The sequence below is a fragment of the Drosophila sechellia genome, chromosome X (genome assembly GCF_004382195.2).
Source record: "Drosophila sechellia strain sech25 chromosome X, ASM438219v1, whole genome shotgun sequence".
Taxonomy (NCBI): domain Eukaryota; kingdom Metazoa; phylum Arthropoda; class Insecta; order Diptera; family Drosophilidae; genus Drosophila; species Drosophila sechellia.
In genome coordinates this window covers 13,137,936-13,161,503 of record NC_045954.1, presented here as the reverse complement: position 1 = coordinate 13,161,503, position 23,568 = coordinate 13,137,936, and the positions used below count along the sequence as shown (strand labels likewise).

At 37.7% G+C, this 23,568-nt stretch overlaps 1 long non-coding RNA gene across 1 annotated transcript; it reads left to right on the top strand.

Annotated features, from left to right (window-relative positions):
- The first annotated feature begins 70 nt into the window (after positions 1-70).
- On the top strand, positions 71-23,308 carry LOC116802255. The gene is made up of 3 exons (XR_004362621.1): positions 71-277; positions 10,711-10,779; positions 22,978-23,308. It is a non-coding gene; the product is annotated as an uncharacterized LOC116802255 (long non-coding RNA).
- Positions 23,309-23,568: the final 260 nt, after the last annotated feature.

Below are 23,568 nucleotides of genomic sequence, written 5' to 3'. Positions count from 1 at the left end.
AATTAATATTTTACAATCGGCGTGATAAAAAGTCTATGAAATTCGTTTTTTTTTTTGGTTTTTTTGAGAGTGCAAGATCGTGCATTTGTGCGTGTGTGTGCGTTTGTTTGTGTGCTTGTGAGGAAGTTATAGTTTAATGTTGGTTAGCTTCAATTGTCGAGCAACAGAGAAAAAAGAAATAAATATATAAAACAGCCGCAGCAGCAGCAACAACAACAAAGTGATGCTGATTGATGTCACACACACCACGAAGGAAAAAAAAAAAAAAATAAATAAAGTAAGTAGCAGACAATTGGATTTGCATGGGGAAGAAGAAGAGCGAAGAGCCGAGTTTATCAATGAAAGTGAACTGTGGAGTTGCTCGCTTTCAGTGGGCGTGTGTGTATGCGTGTGTGTGTGTGCACAGTGGCGCAGCCAAACGGGGATTTCTGGGGTTAATAACCCCCAGCATACCGGGCACTGTTATCGAACCGAAGTATTTCATACATCTATCGAAAATATCACTAGCTAAATGTGAATTATCGAAAGTTTACATATTAAATGATCGAATATTGAAGTTTGCTTTGGTAATTATCTTCAATCTTTGAGAGAATTCGGAGAAATCGAACATCAAGATCATTTTTATCGTAACAGGAAGGATTTATAAATGCAATAAGAATGGAGAATATTTTAAATGTGATTTGTAATACTATTAGCCTTTGTGCCTCGGTTCTAATATTCCATTATGGTAACTACAGGGTAAATGCAGCACATTTATCGTGGAAAAACGAAGAAGTAATGGAAAATATGGAAAAGTGTTTAAATAACAAATTTCTTAGGAGCTGATATGCTTGCTAATTGAACACGACACTATATAGATGAAATTACATCCAACTGCCATCCTAAGAAACAAAAATTGATAAGAATTTGCCCAGCTCTGTTCATTTAATATGACAGTTTCTAAAATCTAGTAAACTACTTTCAACAAAACTAAACAATAAATAGTTGATCGTGGATTTGCTTGAAATAATCATTAATTAGCTAGTTCTAATTACTTCTACTTTTTCCCATTGACATTTATTTAGCATAAATTTCAGTTAGCATTCTTTCATCACCAGGTGTTTACAAATTTCTTGAAAAATGTGTTGTTTGTTGTCTGTTTTTTTTTTTTATTTTTTGGCGCTATCAAAGCACGTTGGAAACGTCTTAGTTATATATGGATTGGATGAATAAAATGTTCCAAATTCGCATGTATTGAATGTGCGTGTGTTGGCTGTATATGTATACATATCTATATAAATATATATATTTCTTGGTACATATATATGCTGAGAAATGCCGTTGCCAGCAGCCGCTGCAGCAACAACAGCAATGGGGAACCTTTTGATAATCATATCACGCAGTCCACTGATAATTCGCATTGTATTTGTTTGCTGTTGTTGTTGCTCCTTCTGCTTTATCAGCCCGCTCTTCCTCAGCGTCTCTTTCGTCGCCTCTCTTTCGCGATCACTGGACTCTCTTTTCTTTGGGGGGGCACAATAATAAATAAAATACAGAACAGACAGCACAAAAAAATGTCCAATAATTGTTTAATAAATTTAGACTACAGTAGAACCTCATCCCAAATTCCATATACGAACCAAACAAAAAAAATAAAAAGAACAAAGATATATAAATAAATAAAAATCGAGATCCCTATTATATTTCCAATTTTCTGCGATCTCTGCGCATTATTTCGCTGTTATCTCCGATCCCCCGGACTAATGGAAAGTTTCCAGACTGTGTTTACATCGGGCGGGATTATGGAGGGGAAATTATGGGTTTAGACCTCCGGGAAAATTTAAGAACACTAGACAAATAAATTTGGAACCCCTTCGCATTTCGCTCACTCGTTGGATTTCATACATATGTATGTATATTTATCTTCTTAGTAAGCAAAATCCACGGGGTTTCGCTTTCTGGGGAAATTTGATGTTATCGTTATTGCTTATATCTACTGAAATTGAAATATTATTGGGTAATTTGACATCCTATTGGTCTAATTGTTTATGTCTACCGTTTTTCGGTCTAGTGTCATAAGCTTTCCACAATTTCATATCATATTTGTAGTGATTATGTACAATAGAAAGAGAAGCGATAATCTTCGATAATTTCGATATTGAAAATATTTATCGATTTTAAAAAACACACCTTTTCATGGGTTTTCTCGCCAACAAGTTTTCTCGCTGGAGAAAAGAGGAATGCAGACGAAGAAAAGAGGAATGATTCGAAACTATTGTGTAATTTACATTAACGAGCGGATGTCGTTGGCTTCTACTACATAATGAACCAATTACCCAGTTTGTCTCTTGATTCGATTGCTCTGCAGGCACACAGTTACAGATACAGATACAGATACTGCTGCTGCTGCGAAGATACATCCACATTTGTATCTGCATTTGTGTCGGTGCTGTTCTGTGCGGTTCTGTTTTGTGCTTTTCGCAAAGTGACTAAACGAGATTTTTTGTGGCCCCACTGTGCTGGTCTTCCAATTCCAATTCCAATTCCATTTCATTCATGTTGAAGACACCCACTTGAATGATTATGAGGCACTGCAGATGCGCACCGCTACAGATACAGATACTGATCCACATTCAGATCCAGATTGGGATTGAGATTCAGATTCAGATTCAAATTGAGATTCAGATTCAGTTTCAGATACTTTTACGAACGCATATATATGGCCTTCGTCAAGTGCCGCTTCCGCATTTGCCGGTCACCCACGTGCCGAATGCTTCACATATCTGAAATCTCAGTTCCCACTTCTTAAGTCTTAAGTCTTTTCCTCCCCAAAAAAAGCGATCGTTCGCCAAGTGGCTGTGAGGAATGCGATGGCAGATAAGATACTCCACATTTGGGCAGATTCGTTGTGGAAGTAGTCGGCAATCGCAGCACCTGTTTCTTAGCAAATCTTAACTAATTAAGCATCGTTTTTGCTCATCAAATATAGTGAATATTTCAAATTAAACTATGAAGACAAATATTCCAATTATTTTGATTAAAAGAAGAATTTAATGCATTATAGTGCACTTAATAGTGCTTCTAATTTGTTACATTTCTTTTTTAACGATTTTTTTTTTTTTTCATTTCGCACAAGCTGATAATTGATATATCTATTAAATAATCTTCCCAGTTAATATAAAAATCCTGCAAGTGTAATCAAACGATAGGGTAAATGGTGTATTATTAATCTTCTAACAAAAATTGCTTAGTTTCGACAATTTTTCCGTTCCTTTGAAGTGATAAGTAAAACTTCTCGTAAACTTTTATCGCCATCCACCAAATTTTCCATGCAATCGGTTCTTTGTTTATTTAATCCGGATCTCTTGAACAAAAGAAGAGGTCAAAAAAAAACTACCGATCGTATTGAGATGTACGATTTGATTGTTGTTCGCATTCGGACACAAATTGCCCATCGATAATTGCTGGGTCTTCTCAGATGGAAGATCTGTAATTGTGGAATTCTTCGCCTTGTGCAATGGCACCCATATATATACATATGTAATTGCTGCTCTGGATACTCAGGACTGGTATTAGTTAGTGATTGGTTTCCTCTACTCGTACTATGCTTCTTGCATATTCATAAGACTGCATAATGATACCATCACACCTGGTATCTATGTATCTTACATACAAAGTCTGCGTTGACGACAACGAGGCTTGTAATTTTTTAATAACACTTAACAAACGCCTTGGACTTGGCATGTAAATTGTTGATAAATTATGTTTTTAATGGTGCCTTGCCGCTGTCGTTGTTGTTGTTTTAGTTATTATTATTTTATTATTGTTGCTGTTGTTGTTGTGGGCTATGTGGTCAGATAGCTGGCGCCAAAGATACGCAAAATCTATGAAAATGTCGACTTTGCCACAGCGACATTTAGATACCTCTTCAGTGCTGGAAAATTACATTAAATGCATAATTGGAATTTAAGTTACATAATGTAAAGTAATTATTTTTGTGGATATTTATTTATTATCTTTTAATTTTTTAATTAGACGTACTTTTTGTAGATGGCAGACTTTTTGATTTTTTTTTATAATTTATGATTATCTATGAAAACGAAATTCCTTTGATGAACCCATCAATCCTGGCAATATCTCCAGCATCCGTTGGCACTTACCATATGCTGTCAAAAATTCAATAATTAAATCGCATAAATGGCAGTGTGTGTATGCTATTATGTATACAAATATAGTGACGTATTTGGGTGGTCCAAACCAGCCACTTCTATTATTTCAAAGAAATCAGTAATGCACTCTAGTAATTTTCCATAATGTATCCCAGCTGCGCAGCATTCGTTTGTCTTTGGCATCGCAGCCGTTCTTGTAAACATCCTAAAGCCTGACCTAAGCAGATTTGACTGCCCTCTTTCAACACTTCCTAATCCTAAGAACCCAAAAGCGAGGCTCTTCCGAAATACAAATATTGTTCAAATACTGAGGCTTCTCCTCAATCCAATTTGCATTTGATTTTTAGTCTTAAGCTGAGATCCAAAGAATAAAGTGGTGAAACTATTTCTCCTAAAAACTATTTTTTATTTCTTGGCGTTGTCCTTAGTCAACTGACGGGACATTAGTTCGACTCAAAAATAAAACAACAATTTTACTATATATCTGCTGATCCGTGCTGGTTAAATGGTAAATAAAATTTCATGTTTTGTTTGCATTTAACCGCACCAAGAAAAACAAACAAGCGAATGGAGCTGAAACAAAACAAAATGCGAAATTATTCTCGAAATATTACTTAGTAATACTAATAACAATAAATTGTTGTTTTTTTAGTTATTTTGTTTTTATTTTTTTTGTTGATGCTCATACGTTTTAGATTTTCATATTTCGGCTTGTTCTTTTTTGTTGTTTCTAGTATATTTTGTTAACTGCAAAAAAAATGTTTAAACAATGAGGCACTCAAGTCTCTTGCAAAATGCCAAATATTGGTCAAATATTTAAGAATTCGCCACAGTCACGTAGGCTAAATCATCGGTTTAATTGAGTTTCGTTCGACTAGTTGGGTGTATTTAGTCACCAGGGAAACTCTTTAGTACGTAATATTTGCATATTTATTATATCCATTGTAATTAACCAATTCAAGGAAGGCCTGTATCTTTTGCACTCAGCTGATCATGCTTAAAAATGTATCTTTTTCTCTTTCCGGCTCATATTTAAAATCTGAGTTCGAAATCACTGTTGCATTGGCGATTCCCCGAACCTAAACCTGATTGCCCGCCTATGTACCACATAATTGACTGCATTAGCCTGCGTGCAGGCAACAGATGGCACATCACATGCAATCCACATAGCCCCATACCAAACCATACCATACCATACCATTCCATACTATACCATCCTCCGATCCTCCGATCCTCCGATCTTGCAATCTTGGTGAACTTGAGCGCATTGCGATGTGCTCATATATTTCTTGCTGCTCGTTGAGGATGATGGGAAAACTCGTTTTTCGCTGCATTCTTCGGCCGGCGTCATCGATGATGCTGATAATGATAATGATAATGATAATGACAATGATAATAATGATGATCATATTAAAGGGTTCCATTGGCATAAGCCCGGCTCGATGATGATCGTGATTTGCCTTGGCACAACGCAATGCCAAAGTTGTTGTGCCGGTTGTTGCCTTCCAGCTCCTATATACATACAGATATACTATGTACATATATATGTACATATATATATGCATGCGTCTTCTTTTATTTTCTTTGTCCGGGAACTCTTGTCTCCCGGGTTCCGTTCTACAGACGACCTTAAGAGGGGGTCTTGGGAGGCCAGTCGGGAGACTGGAGCAAACCACATTTCGTATTCCGTACACCTGGCGAAAGATTCGATCACATTCGATTTTCAACAAGCAGAGATATATAATTAAAGAAGTTGTAAATATGTAACAGAAAAGTATATGATGATTGTTTTGCAACAAAGAGCACTTCTTAAGAGTTATATTCATGCAAGACAATGATGCTAATTTCCAAGAACTAAAAACAATCTTATTAATCATATTAAGCATAGCTTCTATAAGATTTTAAAAGCTATTGTTCTCGGTTTGTTTTATTTAGTTGCTTGCATTTCTTACTGTGTACTTTATGCTTTTCGATCGGACCTGTTGCCGCATAGTTTTTGGTTTTTTTTGCCTTTTTTCTTAACCGGTTCGGTTTGGTCTGTTGCTATTTTCGTGCCTATGGATCGGTGCAGTCTCCACTGGAAACGCCACTTACATAAAGCGAATTCAGATTTACACGTTTCTAAGATTTTCAGCATTTCGCCTCTGATTGTTTACAATTAATCGCGGCACTAATTTCGCTATAATTCCTACAAAAGTTCACTTGTCGCTTTTTAAGGTCGTTCGAAAATGGGCGGTGAGAGGTGGGCGGTGGGCGGGTCGTTAGTGGGGGACTGGCTTTGACTCTTGATTACGCCCTGTCGTCGCATATCAGTGGGCTACGTAATGCAAACAAATAATACAAAAAAGATGTATAAAAAGTCAACCAGAAAAACGTAATAAATTGATAAGACCGCTTGGGCGGAAATTTCAAAAAAAAAAAAAAAAAAAAAAAAAAAAAAAAAAATGCCTCAAATGAGAGCGATGAAAATGTGGAGAGTATTTGTTTTTAAAATATTGAAACACTCACCCTTGGAAGATTACAAACAGGAGGTCACTTCAAAGAAATGTAAACAGTATTCGTACAACATGGGAAAATACCATGATGCTACTATACATGAAAAAAGGGTTTAATAAGAAATATAATGATTAGTTTTTCGACAAAATAAATACTTTAATAAAGATACTCCAAATTGCAATTTATAAGTGTACTTAAAAAAAGTTCATACGAAAGAAACTGAAATGTACCGCGTTCCTTCATGATTTAATGTTAAATATAATATTGAAAGAGTTATATTAGATGGTATAGGGTTGCAACTAGAGAAAATCGCCGATGAACTTTGCCATCACTTGGTGGACTTTGCCCCCGAGCGAGAATAACAAACAAGTCTGCTGGTTATGCCCATAAAAGAGAGTGGCCAAGAGAAAGAGCCGCAGAGAGGATCGGGGTAAGAGAGTGCCAAGTGCAAGCTGCACGTGCTGTGCCTTCGAATCGAAGAGAAAAGTGCCCAATAAGTAACCACTACCCAGCAAAAACCTGCCACCCAAAAACATATAAAACTAAAAATACAAACAATACAAAATAAAAAAAAAAAATAAAGGAGCGTAGACAATTGTATTATCAGAGTGTCGAAAAAAGTCGGCTCTAAATTTAGCCCAACTCCCTTCCCATTCCCCAGACTTCTCCATCGTAGTAACTTTATTCGGGTGTCAGAGACCCCCATGGCCGATAACGTTTTATCAAACAAAAGTTTTGTCGCCGACCTGTTTGCGAATTGAATTTGAACTAGATATATATGTTGGGTACACACTGGGTATATATCTGCGTCGCACAATCCGGCTGAAAAGCGTCAGTGATCGGGTAAATCCGGAGATAAATAGGGAAATGTATACTGCACAGGTATTAAAGGTGTCAATTCAATCAGAACAAATTACCAATAGCTTAACTTTAATAACAGTAGTTCGAGTTATGTCTGATATCCACGCTAAAACGCGCTCAATAGCTAGTCAAGTTCGTTTTTTTTAATCGCACGCTTGCTATTCCCCATTAAATGTAAATTAAATCGCTATAAACTTAAACTTGCAAACTTGTGTTAAAACGAAAAAGGTATAAAAACGTATCCATAAAGTCTATATTATGGGCTAATTAACTTTAATTACCAAATAATATAAATTCGATAGTCGGCTCTATTTCTTCACATTTTATTAGATGGAATAAAATGACTAGATTCCTTGGTAATAATATGATCTATTTTAAACAATTGGATTGCATTTTATGGTCTCAATGTGTATATGGATTATAAAACAAACATTTCCGACTGAAGGTGTAAATATTTGTGGAATGTCACGAATTGTCAAAGTTGAGATAGATGGGCTTGTTTGATTGTTTGATCGTCGCCTTTGTTTACTTCTCCCCTTCAAAGCGGCCGACTGTGCCCCAAAGAATATACCCAATAAAATGATATGCCCAGATAAAGTTATGGATAATAATGGATAACGAAGTATATATGTATGTGTTTGTGTGGGAGGTGGCAACAGGTGATCTCGCATTCTTGGGAAATGTTAGCGCTGTTTGTCCGCTGGCAACAAGTTGTCAACAGCTTTTAAATAACTGGTTCGTGAACGGTGTTTGAACAGAACTTAATTTGGGCCAAATGCTGGAGATCTTGTATCGTTTTTTTTTCTTCTTTTTTTTTAATATTTCTCCATTGTTTGGCCCACACAAACAGGGCCGAAAGATAATGGATTCGGCTCAGAGGAGATCCGTGGTCTATTAGTTACCCAATGTATCGAATCTTTTACCCAACCAATTAGCGCCACAAAACGATTTTGTCGCCAAAAAAAAAATATAAAAAAAAAACTAGAAAAAAAAGAAACAAAATAATCCAAATAATCATAAAAAAAAAAACACCAGAAGTCTGGATCACACATGCGGACAATGAATTTATTGTGATCATTAACAAATTGGAATTCGTCTGAGAGGCGAAAAAAGAAGCTAACACCTCTACGCTTGCTTTATCATTTTGGCTCAATTTGTCAGCGGCTACAGAAAATACGGCACGAATAAAATAAACAAATATAACACTGACGTCGCTACATGACTGGCATGATTTTGGCCAAATAATTCGCTCGACATTTGTTGCCACTATTTTTTTTTGTTCGTTTTAATCAAATGCGCAGGCGCAAAGTCGCGTGCCGCTCTGGAATCGTGGTTGTATATAGCCCGATATCCATATCTTTTGCATGCACATCATGTGGCGACAAGTGCCTTGGCATTAATTCGAAAAAAAAAAAAACCAAAATCGCAAACTAAATTATAAGCTCAGTAGTCAATGCCAATAAAATGGAATGGCTGCCAAAAAATAAAACAAATGTAAACTTAAGGAAGTTCTTTTTTGAAACTGCTGAAACTTAAAAAGAAATACATTTCTTCTAATACTCTATATAAAGCGGTGCATCTAATAGTTGAAAATTAAAATTCCGTTTAGCAAACTAAACACATAATCTCGCATTCCCCAAATACGAATGTCAATTGAAAGCGTTTGCCATTCATTTAGCCATGAATTAATTTAAAATGCCACAATTCGGTCTACCATTTCACCCTTTTATGCGATAAGTCCTCCAATAACAACCAGATGATGATGGTAATTATGGTAACGAATACGAATTCGAATACGCATGCCATTCAACTGGGCCCGGCTTGGTTTCCCTTTTGGCCACAACAGGATTCATCGGAACAATGCCATGTCCTTCCTAAATTTTCATTTTTCCCCCGTGCGATAGTGTTGGTAAGCACGGATCTATGTGGGTGTGTGCTTTTATGTGTGTGCGTGCGTGTGTGTGTTGGCTTGCGGTTTGTTGTTGCAGTCCGGAAATGGCAAGTGAAAACATCTAGCTCAATTTGCTAGCCTCGGGGATGCGACTGAGTTCTGAGGTCAGGCCAAAGACAAGGCTACTACTCGTAATACTACCCTCTTTATGGAACACTGGAAAAAAAGAGTAAGAGTAAGATTAAAAGAGGGAAATCGAGTACCTTTGGAAATATCAACAGAATAGGAAACTAGATTAAGCCAGGCAAACTAAATAATTCCAATCAATATTAGCTTTAATAATAACTTGTATTAGATTTTCTTTCGAAGGAACTCTGATATTTTTTTGCAAGTGTAGCTTCTAGCCAAATGCTTTGCGTGTGCAGGCTACTTTACCTGGGAAAAGTGAGACGAACATTATGATTTTGATTTGCATTTTGGGTGCAGGCATTCCAAATCCTAATTTGGGTTGGCTCAACTGTCTGTTTTTCTTGCAAACTGCACAAATATTTTAAGCGATACAGGTTACGAAATGTAATTTAGTGAAAGCCCCTAATCCGGCTTGTCGATAACTAATCTATCCAAGGAAATGTGGTCACTTTAAGTTTCCAGATAAGATGTATTGTATTCAATTGTTGCAACTACATTGCAAAGCCGAAATTATATTCCGCAAGTGCCATAATATATTTATATGCCAGGTCGTTTCGGTATTAGGGGGATTTTTTTTTTATTTTTTTTTGGCTTTATCGATCTATCCCGCCTCATATTTCGCATTCAGGCCAATAAAACACGGTAAATGTATGAGCGCCCATATAAATTTATGTACAATAGATATAGATACCTGAATACGGTACTTACTGTGTGTTGAATAAGCCACAACAATTAACAATTGAAATTGATAAGAAATTTTTAATTGCGCCGGCATCGTCGAATTGCCAAATGCCAAATGGGGTTTTTTTTGTCTCAAATTTATTCCACCACAATTTATGTTTCATTTCAAACTTGGTCTTTTTGTTGCTGCCGTTTTGTTTGGTTTTATCTGCACTACTGAAATGTTGGCCTAATTAACGCGGGAATTATAGACGTCTAACCGGAATTACCAACACCGAATATAGCCCCCATATCGGAATGTGTGCGATAATCAAGCTGTTAACATATTGTTTACATTTTCGATTGTCTGTAACAATTAATCAAATAGAATCAATACCTATTTGCACACTTGTTGGGCATTGTAATCACACATACAACGTGCTTATTTGCCTTCTTTTTTTTCAGTTATCACCTTGAAGGGGTTTATCAATTTCGCCAGCACATAAAGATGTTATCTTGGAAAACCGTTTAGAGGTGAGTCAACCGTATAAATGTGATTTAAGCCTTTTAGAGTGCCCACGCGTTGAACTTTTCTTTCAATACTTGAACTTTATTTATTAGTATCCGGCTCGAGGGCCCAACGGGTATGGTAAATATGTATAAATATATATATTTTTCGAATAGATTGTGCATTGAATAAATTGATTAAAATACCTTATTTGATTTTGCCCAAACCAATCGCGCTCTCAATATAAACTTTCCACTTAAGTTGTCTTCAGCTTTGGTTCACCACCATCGTTCAACAGTTCAATTGAGTTTTGTGGTTAGACACCCCACTTAACTGACTTTGTAATTACGCGCGGACAAAGTAATTAATTAAGTTCGGCTAATGCATACGTTAAGCGAGTAAAACCCGCCGATTGACATAGTTGCGCCCACAATAACAGCAAATACATCGAGTTGACGCTGGGTGCTACGAGTAATGCACCTTAGTACACACACATTCATCAAGGGCGTTTTGAAATTCGCATTGAATACGTCTGATTAAGTCTTTACGCGTGACATTGAGAGATGATGGCACCACACCGTGGTGATAATAAAAGTTGGACAAAGGCAGCAACCAACCAATCATATGTATTAGACAATTTATTAAAGTTAATCAATTAGGACGCAAAATTACAATATAAGTTTTAAATAAATATTTTTTAATGCTATCTTGTTTTGAAATTTCAAAGGTTATTAAGCTTTAAGTTATAAGTAAAAATATTACGTATTTAAACCAAAATTCTAACATGGCATTAGTTGGTACATATATATATATATAAATATATTTAATAATTTGTCATGGCATTACCAAGTTTACCCCAACTTTTAAGCATTGCAATAGCTGTCTTTATATTTTGTATTGCCGTGTTGCAATTTATGTTGGTGCTGCCGCTTGTGTCTGTTGCATTGTTGTCAGCGTGGGGTTGCGTGCTCATTGACGTCACGGGGGGTTGGCGGCGGTGTTGCATGTTGCACGAACACACAGGCAGTGTGGCCCCCACTTTATGCCCAGCACTCAAGTAAGCAGGTCAGCGGTTCTTGCGGTTTAACTCACTTCGAAAGCACCACCGCCGCCAAAACAGTACCGAACCACCCATCTGCACCACCCATACTTCAGCTCGGCGGGCTTGTGGTTATGTTCAAGTTTTCCAAACACACACAAAACCTTAAAACCCCATCGCACAGAACACAAAGCAATTTTATTCGCAAATTTTTTGCTGCTTGTTACCTGTAAGCCGAAATTGATTTTGATGAGAGTCCCCAAGTGAGTCCAGGTGTTGGTCAAACAGAAAGCGAGAGATCAATTGCAATTAACCAAATACATACATATGTATGCCAGTAGTGAGCAAAGGCAAACAGACCAATAAATAAATAAATAAATAAATAAATTTGCATGAAACGCAGAAGCTGCGGATGAAGCCAGAGAATTTGCAATCGAATCCTTGGACAGCAGTCCATAAATTAATAAACGATCTGTCATGTTCTCAATTGAAACAAATTGGAATGAAAATTGAAATGTAAAATTTATTTATAAAACTTATTTTTCTAACAATCCGTATAATTCACATTGGCCTCAATTCATTTATATTAAATTTAATAATTATTATGGCCTTAAATTTTCTTTTCATTTTATTTAATTTCCGTACCTTATTAATTTATTTTTATAACAATAAGCTCACATATAATCACAATCTTTTATTTTATATGTATATACACGCTTAATAATTTTTGAGGAATAAAAGCCCGAATATATTTGGTTTTCCCGTTTTTCATCTATCAAAGCAAAACCAGTAAATTGGGAATTTCCTTTATTCTCTCGCTTATTGATATTAAAAGGGGTTTTCGTTATGGAAATGGGCAAGCCCCTGCCAACTTTGTATTTTCTTTTTTGCGGCTTGTTGACTTGCTCCGCTAATAATTGCCAAGAACGCGCGAGGAAAGGCAAACAAATTTACAAAACTGGCTGCCTGTCCGTACGTCCGTCCGTCCGTCCGTTCGTCTGGAAGTCGGAAAGCCGGGAAGCCGGAAAGCCTGAAGTCTGTCCGCCGTAGTCAGCAAGTCTGGCAGTTAGCGCCTCAGTCGACGGGTCCGGGAAAAGTCACGTTTTGCATTTCGGTTTCGGTTTTTGAGCCACCTCCCCCCGTGTGATGTGACCCCCTCCCCCCTCCTGTTTGCCGTGATTCGCTGTAAATGACAGATGATAATACCCCGGGGAATATGGTTGGGCCAATAAAGCACTTCATACGAATCGAGAGCACTTTATTAAAATATATTTTAAATTCTTTGATGAATTTCACGGATTTTACTGTGCACAATTTAATGCTGCAAAATCATATTTGTTAACTCACTTTATGGATTTTATATTTCAATTTAGAGAAAAATCCGATAAAATATAGAGATTTTATCATATTGCTAATAAATAAAATCTTGTACTAAGAAATATTTATTCTTATTTTTGGATACATCTACAAAGTATTTTTTATTAAGGTAATAATATCTTTTTGTTTGAAAAATAATAAATATGCATTGAATATAATAATAAAATATATGCTAAAAATAAATATGCAATGAAAATCCGTAATGATCGAAATAAAGGGTAATTTGTGTGGCAATCATATTCGTTGAGTTTCTGTTGCTTGTTTACTTTTTTGAGATTTTCTGAGCGCCAACGCGAATAAATTTTTACGTTGGCGTTCATTTCGGAAATCTTTTATTGTATGTGCTTGTGTGTGTTTGCTCATCATGAACAATTGAAAGGCATAAATGTATACTACGGTTTGCTGATAGCTATCTTTGCGGAAAAATGCCAGTGACAACATTGCGTATGCGCAATTTCTGTGCCACAAGAGATGCAATCTCTCTATCCGGCCATTTGATTGTGACTGCTGCAAAAAGGATATTGCAGGATGGCAGTGCTTGAGTGTGGGAGTGTGCATGGAACTCAGAAAATATACTAGTTCAAAAGTGGGAGGGGAAATATAGAAGGAAAGTGGTAAAAGAAATGCACACAGAACTCGAGAACAGAACCCAGAATGCCATCCTCAAAAATGTTGTGATCCAAAAATGTTTGGACTTTTGTTTACTTAAATGAAACATGGAGTGTGTGTGCAATGTATGAGTGCGTGTGTGTGTGGGTGAGTGGGTGCTACAAAATTTGTAATAAACCAAAGTCAAAGAGCGTTTAATTTGGCATTTTCCTAAAGCAATTCGATTCGATTCGTCTCGTTTCGATTGGATTGCAAATACCAGAACATGGGAATTAATAGCCAGTTCATTTCGATTATTTTTTTCCAAGGATATTTTTCGTTGGCTTAGTTTTTGATTTGTCCTGGAATTCATATTGTGGAGTATAAATCTATAGAATATCAGAAGATAAATATAATCCATTTAATAGCTTAAGGCGTTATATTTTAATGCAGAAGTTTAACCTTAAATGTTTATATTGCTGATATTATTTTAATGTTTCGTTGGGTTTTATTAAACATATATACTTTTTACTATTGCTATTTTCGTTGCATTCTCAGACATATATTTTCAGTATTATTTTGTTTACTTCTTTGGATTTCTTCTTATACTTTGAGAATCTCCCTCTTGGTTAAATTGACATTTACACGCAAAGCTGGTAAATTATTGTGCCAACAATGACAGCATTAATTGCCGACACTCACACAGGCAAAGATCACACATACAAGCACACACACACACACACACCTTTTCACTCACAATCACATTCACATTTAAGGAACCTTGCCGTGACGTTGTTTCGGTTAATTTCTGCTGCCTGTCACAGGACATGCAAAAAGGTATTTTAATACATGTCAATGTTTGGGGTGCTTTTCTCTGCGAGTGGGTTTTGTTTTTATACTCCTTTATTAACATATATGTATATAGTTTAGCTACGTAACAATTTATTATACAGCTTAGGTGGTAGTGGATATGTGGAAAGCGAATAAGGGTACTGCCGCCTGCCTCCAAGCCCCAGTTTCTAGGACCCGCGGGGTCTTCATCCCTCCCATATCCTCGGGATGTCCATCATTAGGGGCACCAAAGATTCGGCTGTCAACCTGGCTCCCGCAATCGCCTCCAGCGCTAGCCGCTCGTGGTGAAAACGAGGATTGATCTGCCTCTGGGAGTTGCGTGTGGGTATTCCCACTCTAGTCGCCCCTCCGACCACGACATTTGCTGCGTCCTCGAATATCGCAGCTGGAGGTCGTCCATGACGCTGTTGAATGCATCAGGGGGGAGAGGCTCGGGGCCAGGTAACAGCTGCAGATCCAGAGTCTGCCTACCTTTCCACGGACAAATCCGTTGGCTGCCATGAGGTCGACTATCTGGGTTGTGACCTCCCCGCATACCAATATGACTGCTTTTGCACTTGTCACTGGACTCATCCTTGTACGGCTCGCTGAGAAGAGTCACCTCTGTCTTCAGATCGCGAACAGTCTGGGTGAGCAACTGCCACGGACGCTTTCCGGGATTCTCCAGAAGATTACTGCCGCCGGCTGAGCCTGTTGTCCACTTTTCCACACTCTCGGGTTTTGCTGCTCCTTATCGACTGTGCTTCCCGCAGTGTGCGAACATTTTCCACGGTCTTTCTCTTTCCGGTGTCTCCTGTGGTGCTCGATGGCAGCTCCATCATAAGCGAATGTGTGTGTGTATGTGCTTATGTGTGTGTGCGTCTGGTGCCTATGTTTGTGTTAATTGAGTTTATGTTATCAAAGATGTGCTTTGTTGTGGTTTTGACAGCGAATTTTGCGATACTTTCCCAACTTCCTGACTCCAAAATAAAAATTCATCCAAAATCGTCGAATAAAAGTGCTCTTGTGTGATCAAAAAAAACCGGTTTTGCATAAACATAATTGCTTCCTTGTTTTCCCATGGAAAATTTAACAAATTTTACTAAACTGAAGTGACAACAGTTTTACAGAGAATGCCACCTTTAACCTTGGTTTTTATTAAAAACGAAGGTGGCTCCAAGTTTTAAAAGGTTTATTATTATGCAAATAATATGTACTAAAATGCACCTTTTTCTATATTTTTAAACCATTTTAATAGAAAATTGTTTAGTGTTGGAATTTTTGTAGCTTAATTGCGCTTTTTGCATTTCATTTGTTGTCAGCCAGAAATTTCGTCAATTAATTTTCAACTCTTGGCAAGGTTCTCGTTTATTTAGAAAGTTTTCCGAGGGATTTCCCCTTGTATGCCACTGGTGAAATTGTTTGGCTCACAAGCAGTAGGTTTTTTTCTTTTTCGTTTTCGGACATTTTCATAATGAATAATATTTTGTTGTTTTGGTTTCGTTTGGCTTTGACATGGGTAAACATTTGGCCAAGTCAAACATTTGTGTGGGGTTTAAAGTTCATTGCATTGTGTCAGGGTTGTTTTCGGCCGTCTCTTCCCACTTTTCCCGCTTTTCCGGCACTTTTTCGCACACACACACACACACACACACACACACAGACTTGCACACACGTGAAAACCCTTTTTATTTGCCTGACCCATGAAGACACACAGAAAGTGGCCTTGTTGTTTTTTCTCCTCTCTTACCCTCATGTGTGCTTCTTTTTTCCGGGCTCCTTGCTCACTTTCGCTGCGAGTCTTGTGTATATATTGCAACTATCTGACCTCTGACCTCACAACACCCACACCCCCAGCCCCACTGGAAACACTCACATGTAATGCATTTTTAAATTTGCATGTGCTTCACCAGGCCCGGCAACAATGGCAGCTGTTAGTGTCTAACTAGTTAGTTAGTGCCACATTGAAGATGGTTGCCACGCCGCACGCGACACACAAAATGAGAACCGAAGAAAACAGTGGCGAAAATCCTTACGAAAGTAGCAGGCCACACTGGAATGGTTCATAAAATTGATTGGCCACTTGAAAGTCACACTTTTCTTAATATCAAAGTAATAAAACAATAAAAGTGATTAAATAATTTATGTGTTTTTGTTGAGGAGATAATTTGTGGCTCATGAAAAATTACCGTAGGTAATTACATTCTTTTCTCTACCCTCTGTCTTTGGCGAAAGTAAATAATTAATGCGTCTTAGCCTTTCTTCTTGACACACTTATTTTGAATTTAAAAGAAAACACAATGTGAGCACCTGTGGTTAATATTAAATGAGATACTTTGAACCCAATCTCGCTAAAACATTTTATAATATGCAATGAAATTAACTATTCAGTTCGGGGGAAATATTTCATCAATTCAAAGAGAAAATAGTTTCTTAAAATAGTTGCAAGAGTTTTCCCTGAAATATTTATGTAATTTTGTATTTGTCGCTTACTTTCCTGACCACTTTTCACCACCTTTAAGTTGAAGTTTTTCCCGTTTTCACTTAACCTGATTTTGGCAAGTCCTTAGTCACATTATGCATGTCAAACGGAGAAAGAGGGAATTCCCTTTGTCTGCTTTATGCATTTGCTGTCATTTGCAACCACTGTGTGTGTGTGTGCGTGCGAGTGTGCGAGTGTGTGTGTGTAAATATGGTGGTTTGGATGGTGCAGATGGCAGTGAGGATTGCATTTGTTACGTCCACCAACAACATTGCACTTTGACTTGAACGCTGTTGCATTTTACTAGGTCAAAAGCAACGTCACCGCGTGCCTGGGTTGGCCCTCTCTCTTTTGCACCTGCTCCACCTATCTCTTTCACGCACACCACTTGTTTGTTTGTGTGTGTTGTGTGTGTGTGGTGGCAAACATAAATATGGCGCAAAGGTGAAACTGTTGCACCTTTCTCCTTTTCGCTCCTTTGGCTCCTTGCTAACGGCCAGGCATAAATCGGTATCTCCGTATGTGTTTGTTTGGCGTGCTAAATTTCACACAATCCCTTACACATACGCGCACACAAACACACACGCATACGCAGGCGAAATAGCTAACTATTTCTAATTGGAGGTCCTTGCAACTTGACTTGTTGACTCCGCTTGGTATCGCATTGCACGGTTGCAATCTATTCTATTTGCAGTGTTGTAAAATAGAGACGGGGGTCTTCAAATCACCCATAAAAGTGTACAAAAGTAATTTATTTAATGGTGAACTCAGTGGCTTATCGTTGCATACTTTTAAGCACCTTCCATACTTTTTCACTATGTTTCGGATGCAGCAGGAATATTTTACGAGTTGCCCAGTTATGTTTCTTCGCAGCTCTTCGCATTTCCCGCCGCCCGTAAATCCCCTTTGCAAATTTGCCCTGTATCTCCCCGTTATGGATTCCAGAATCATGGACGGCAACCTGGCAAAGTTCGCTCCACGGATTAGCATTCCGCAGTTGGAATTTAAAAGATCGCAGGCAGAGATTTGAATCCCGGGAATCGGCAGTCGTTCGCTGATGAATTCCGGTTCCATTTGGTTATGCCGATAGGGTGATTCAGTGCATTTGGATCGGGGGCTAAAATCGGGAAATGCGATTTTTCCGTTGCCACGACCGCGTCCATTAGCAGATTATTCGTGGTTCTACGCTTAGAAATGTTTTCAACCGTTTTTCAACAGTTCAACCCTAATATTGGTAAATATTAAGTCCCACTTTTAGAATAAAATCAATGCTTTTGTAAATATTAATTGAGGTATTTGTTATATTCATATAGATATGCTTAAGAAGGTACAACTATACTGATGGCCAGATCCTGGCGAATCCTTTCGGAACTGCACTAAAAGTTCAACGGCATTCAATTATGGCATCTTTCGCGGCCCACATCGATTTTATTTTTGTCGCAATGCGTATCTGGCCTTTCCTCCTCCATTTAATGAAATCGAAAATGCACTCATGTAAAATTCAATAATTTCCGCCGGCTAACTTAATTAAGCCGCCTTTAAAGTTGCAATAGTAGCCGTATCTGCTGTGCAGCAATATCATTTCAGGGAAAAAGCTGACAAAAAAAAAATGTCAATGAAAGAGAGAAATAAAAATGCAAGTGACCCATAGGTGAAGTGCAGCATTCATTTGGTGTCCTGGCAAGTGACACTAACAGCACGGTGAGGGGTAAAAAAGTCAAAGGTGCGCGCACAGGATATGGAAAAATAAAAGCTTCCTTCGCATGCATCTTCCCTGTTTTTCCGTTTCCGGTGCAAGCTGCAAGTGATGTGAGAAACTAAAGAAATTGCAAGTTATATGCGAAATGCGATTGCTTTTGAACGACTTTTTTCCTACCTCAGATGACATCGAATGCATATATGTACATATATGCAGATTCAAGTGTGGCAATGCAGTTTCTTTGAGACTGATAAAATACGATTAATTAATGTGTCAGATTCAGCCAAGGTAATTTTTTTTTGTTTGCCTGTAGGCAAATAAATAAATTGCTGTGATTTATTTAATGACCAAAGGTGTTATTGTGAAACAATAAGTTTTTTGTATTTGCAATGGCTTTCAATGAATAGTATTAAATACAAAACTTGCTCAAAAAGTGATCATTTTGTTTGTATGTTTGTACTACTTAAATAATTATTGTTTCTACCCTCTAGGCAATAATAAATGTTGCATAATCTAACAACTTTTCCCCATTACCTACACATTTCAACTTTTTATCCTTGCCATTTGGCCACTAATCCGATATCTGTTTAAATCTGCAACTCGGCTGGTTTGCTGTTGTGTGTTTTTAGGCGTGTGAGAAAACAGTGCGGAGAAATGGAAAATGTGGAAGTGGGAGAAAGTTGAGAGCGGGAGGGAATAACACGATGTGACACAATCATTTGTCATATAAAACTGCGAGTGTGTGTTGAAAGGAAGACATGATAAAATGGCCGCTTAGGCACTGTCAGCGGTACAAATGCAAATACACACACACACACACACAGTCACTCACACACACAATGGCACACTGACAAATGGAACAGTGACGAGCAACAATGTTGTCATGTAAATGTCTTCATTTTTTCAGCTCCATGGGTTTGTTTTCCGCACCATCCCCTTTCCAGCACCTCATCCCCCCCTTCCTAGCCCGCATATCGATGCCTATCAATCATATGCAAATAAGCGATTTAAGCCAGCCCCGTCTAATTGCCATCGATTAGAGAGAGAGAGGGAGAGATCGAGCGAGAGAGAGAGAGGCGGTAAAATAGAAGGGGAGTGGGTCGTGTATTTTTACACCCCAAACGATTTGCGATGAATCAACATCACTCAACTGACTTGTTAATTGTCCGACATTGCCATCAATTTAATTTACAATCTCTAATTATGCTACATCAATTTTTATTTGCCTTCGCTCAGGCCGAGCATTTAATTGAAATGCTCTTTGATAAATATTGCATATATTTCAGAAGTGTAACATGTTTACCTCTTAAACGTTTTCATTCGACTTTGCAAAATTCCAAGTAAATATAATCTAAGCTAGCATTTCAAATTTAATATGAAGTTGGTAAAAAGTTAATTAGTGGATAGCAGAACTGATTAAATTTAAAATTTCTGCATTTTTATTGGCTAAAATAATCTATACTTTGATCAATTCTTTAAACTGTTGCTTAAAATTTTTTATAAAAAATGTAATATGCTAAAATTGATTGTGGAATCTTAATATTATAATCTTATATAATATATTCTCGATTTAGCATCTGCTTGCCGCTTCTCTTTTTGTTTTTTTCCCAGCTCATTAAGTCAACTTGAGCTTAATTGTTATTTGCCATTATTGACTTTGATTTGATTTGATTTGATTGATTTATCGGCGATAAGACCTCTCCGCCTTAAGTTTTGTATTTTGCTCGATTTCGATTTGATTGCATTTGCGATAAGCCGATTGACAATTGACGTGATTGACACTGCCCACACTCTTCCTTTACTCTAAAGGCTTATTTACTTCTTTTTGCCCAGTATTTTCGCCCTCAATATCGGAACATTAATATATTTCTTATTTTATTTACTTACATACATAGATTTTTTGCTACCGTTGATAGTTGATATCACGTTTGATGGAGTGTCCGACTTGGGTGGGACAATTATTGATGACACTATTTAGATGGCTACTTGTCGCCGTTGTCGCGACATTGCGTAATGTTCGCCGTCGTCGTCATTTGATTGCCTTTGATTAATTGCCGGTTGATATTGGGCAAAAATTTTGGGTCTAAATTCCAGATGGAAAACGGAGTCGCTCTAATTGCCAAACGCCGCAGCGTGTCGGCCATCCAAGGCATTCATCTTGCCACAATTTCCACATTTTCCGCAGTTTTCCTCGTTTGCTCTCTTGGCCGCCCACTTGTTTTCTTCACCGCCTTATTGACATTGGCAGCGCAAATATTTGGGATGAACCAGAAAGGTGTCGACCACAAAACACTTGGCTAACTCGGGCGAAGACATTGGCTAACTCGAATAGGCATAGGTAGTACCTCTTAATTGGATTTTACGGCATGGACTTTTACTTCAAACAATTAAAAACCCACTCGAAATAATGCCAATACGAGGTATTTGTATTATATGTTGAAATTATTAAGTGTTAAATATATTTTGTTTTTTTGTTTGCGAGTTAAGTTGTACTGAAAGCATTATTTACTCAATTTAAAATTAAGGCATTCTTAATATAAAAAGAGACAGCAAAAGGGCGTAAATAGCACGGTAGTAAAACAAATATTTCCAAAGTGAAGAAGGGTCTCATTAAGTTAAGTTAAGTGTTAAATATATTTTGTTTTTTTGTTTGCGAGTTAAGTTGTACTGAAAGCATTATTTACTCAATTTAAAATTAAGGCATTCTTAATATAAAAAGAGACAGCAAAAGGGCGTAAATAGCACGGTAGTAAAACAAATATTTCCAAAGTGAAGAAGGGTCTCATTCGCGTGATCAATTTGGAAATATAGCAAACAATATCCTGAATCGCATTTCGCCCTCGCAGTTGCCGCGTCTTTGTGGGCTAATTTGAATTGATATACCCCTTTTTATTTGATGTACTTATATAATACATATATTTGACAAAGAACGACCCCCGCTGGCGTAGAATGTGTTAAGTATTTGCCAAATATACATATTCTCGCCCCAACCACACATACATATACATATACGAGTATACCTGTGTAAGGGAATCCAGTCAATAAAGATTACGGCGACTTTTTTATGGTTCATAATCCAAAAAGGGAAACGCTTGAAGTTGTAACTAGACCGCGGCATTTCGTGAAAGGTTGGGGCTCGAAAAAGGGAAGGGTCATAATGGCAGGCTGGGAATGCTCTTTTTTTCTGTTTAGTTGGTGGAGCTTTTGCTTTTACACACTTTTGAGCTGGTTTTACACTCGTTAATTGTAGAGTAACCGCCGACTGTTCTCTAAAAGAATCAATAAGATATTTGAACAAATTATGAGAAGTTTAATTCTTTTCAGGCAAATCCCATATTGACTCTAATGAGAACGAGAAAAACCTGTCACTGACGATTTATTCCTTCAGTTTCGATTTCATGTGCTGCTTGAGGTCCTGTTTTCGTTTCCTCGGCAGCTAAGGGATGCTCAATTTGCTGCAAATCGTGCATAAAATTTGAGTGTGCATTTGGCCTTCTCGACTCAACTCTTCTATATGTTCCTTCTCGATCGAGATGCCGTTTTTGGATGGCCATTGCCAAAGTCATTCCGAAGTACCCGTCGTCATAATCATCGGACGGCAGTGTGTTTGTGTGTGTGTGTGAGTGTATTGGCATGTTTTAATTAAACGAAATTGCTTGTATCCCATTGATGGCTTAATACGGGTCACATGTACGCCTATCGGTGTACATGAGCGTGTGTGAGTGCCTCATTGCCCCAGTGTGCGATGGTGTGCGTGCTGTGTGAGCTCTGCCAGTTGAATACTCACTTAGACGAACAGCAAGAAGGACACGAGCAGGACACCAGGAGCAGCCAATTAATTTGGTGACAATACGAAACAGCAGCAGCAAATTAACGAATTGGAAAAATAAACAAAACAACTGGCTAACATACGATATAACATCAAACTGAATGGACACACAGATGCACCAGTAGACACTCAACTAAATTAGTAAATCATAATGGAGCCACATACATATATTCAATGCGAATTAAGCACAAAATTCTGTCTACTCTGCACCAGGAGAAAAAAAAGTATCAAACAAGTACCGAATAAAAAAAAAATGAAGTATCCTTAAGTATATCTCATTATTATCGATTGTTTGGATAAAATGGCATATCTGCATAAAATATTCGATTGTGCATTTTATGGCAAAAACATTAACATTACGTTTTTTTTCTTGTTTCAGGTGGACCTTTGAGGTTGACAGTACTGCAGGTGAGTTTTGGACACATCAAATTATTAGCAGAGCGTTTTCCAAAAAGCTACAAAATCAACAAAATGCCTTGCCCTAGCCATTCATAATTTATGCATATGCACCCTGCATTTTCCGCCATCGAAAAATGTTTCGAATTTTCCAAGAGCGGAGCCTGCGATGATAAGATAAACTTGCTGCACACTCCTCGCCGCCTTTTGTTGTGCGTGTGTATTGTACTTGGGTCATTGTTGTAATGCCATAACAATCAAGTGAAATTACGCTAAATGACACGCTCATTACGGCCCTTCGTTTTTGGGGTGGCTTCCTGTGGGTGGCAGACTGGTGGGTTGGTTGGGTGGGCAGCTGGGCAAAAATCATTGCCTACTTATGAGCGCCTCGAATGGAGCAAGGGGAAGGAGGTGTGGGAGAGGGCGGGTTTGGCCCATTTATTATTTAAATATAAAACATACAAATAAGCGCTCGAAGAAACGCGTTATAACACTTTCTCGCACACACTTATTTGCATATCAGAATGTTCATTATGTTGTCAAATGAACAATAAATGTCAATGCCATCTGCATT